The 1,770-nt window shown below is 45.8% G+C and overlaps 1 pseudogene; it reads left to right on the top strand.

Annotated features, from left to right (window-relative positions):
* Window positions 1-528: 528 nt before the first annotated feature.
* Window positions 529-1,450, top strand: LOC120227443 (annotated as a pseudogene).
* The last annotated feature ends 320 nt before the right edge of the window (window positions 1,451-1,770 follow it).

The raw sequence follows: 1,770 nt of genomic DNA on the forward strand, positions 1-1,770 counted from the left end.
GAACCCACGAACCGCGAGATCATGACCTAAGCGAAAGCCGGACGCTTAACTGACTAAGCCACCCAGGCGCCCCTAGAGTCTTTACACTTTTTGCTTCCTTTGCTTGGGATGTGGGAGAAAATGGTTGGGTAAGTAACCAACACTGTCTGCCAAAAGCCATTTTCATATCCTTTATTTTATCACCCAAACAAGTTAACTGAGGTAGGAATGGGAAACTCAAGGTTGGGGCCACTTTCCCTTCTTAAAGCTCCTCACTCTAATAATCTTGCCCACATTCTCTCTCCTACTCACCTAATAGAGTGGTAAAATGTTTTGTGTATCTTAATATGTTCTCATATAGTACCTCAGTTGATTCTTATGCAAGATCCATAAGGTATGCAGAAGAGCCCAGAGCGACAAAGTGATCTACCTAGAATCATCCAAACGACTGTTGGATGGAAAATTATTTTATCTTTCCGTGCTATCCAGGGAGGGGTCCATATGGCATTGTTTTGCATTCCCATCATAACCTAAATGGAAACTTTCACAATGTCCAGAGCCCTTGATGCCCTGCAAATAAAGGAAGAGGATGTCCTCAAATTCCTTGGAGCAGGAACCCACGTAGGTGGTACCAACCTTGACTTCCCAATGGAACAGTACATCCACAAAAGGAAAAGTGATAGTATCCACATCATAAATCTGAAGAGAACCTGGGAGAAGCTCGAGACATTGTCATTGAAAACTCAGCTGATGTTAGTGCTATATCAGCCAGGAATCCTGACCAGCGAGCTGTGCTGAAGTTTGCTGCTACTACAGGAGCCACTACTATTGCTGATGACTTCACTCCTGGAACCTTAACTAAACCAGATCCAGGCAGCCTTCTGGGAGCCGAAACCTCTAGAGGTTACCGATCCCAGGGCTGACCACCAGCCTCTCACAGAGGCATCTTTTTTTTTTTTTTAATGGCTTATTGTCAAGTTGGTTTCCATATAACACCCAGTGCTCATCCCCACGACTCACAGAGGCATCTTATGTTCACCTGCCCACCATAACTCGGTAACACAGACTCTCCTCCGTGCTATGTGCACATTGCCATCCCTTACAGCAACAAGGGGGCTCACTTGGTGGGTCTGATGTGGTGGATGGTGGCCCGGGAAGTTCTGTGCGTGCTTGGCACCATTTCCTCTGGACACCCATTGGAGGTCATGCCTGATCTCCACTTCTAGAGAGATTCTGAGGAGACTGAAAAGGATGAGCAGGCCGCTGCTGAAAAGGCTGTGAGCAAGGAAGAATTCCAGGGCGAATGGACAGTTCCAGCTCCTGAGTTCACTGCTTCCCAACCTGAAGTCACAGACTGGTCTGAAGGCGTGAACAGCCCTCTGTGCTTATTCAGTTCCCTACTGAATACGGGTCTGCAGCTCCCATTGCTCAGGCCACCAAATGGGCAGGAACAACCACTGATTGGTCTTAAGCGGCTCTTCCACAAAGGCAAACCACACGGAAATAACGATGATGGAAAATAAACAGTCTCCTATGAAAAGATTATTTCACACAACTGTGACTCCGTAGGCACTGGTCTATACATTTTTTCGATTGATCATTCACTATTAACTATGATCATATTCTCACTTCTTTCATTTGAGAAACATTGTACTAGATGATAACAGGGGGTCATTTGGACAAAAGAGCTGAAATAAACTGTAGAAAGAGAATGGATTTAGTTGAGGGCGAAACATAAGCCAAATCTTGCCCAGGTCTCAGTACTTAGGCAGTAGGAAATCGGAGCCCACA

Source organism: Hyaena hyaena, unplaced genomic scaffold, assembly GCF_003009895.1.
Source record: "Hyaena hyaena isolate Hyena2069 unplaced genomic scaffold, ASM300989v1 scaffold_2333, whole genome shotgun sequence".
Lineage (NCBI taxonomy): Eukaryota > Metazoa > Chordata > Mammalia > Carnivora > Hyaenidae > Hyaena > Hyaena hyaena.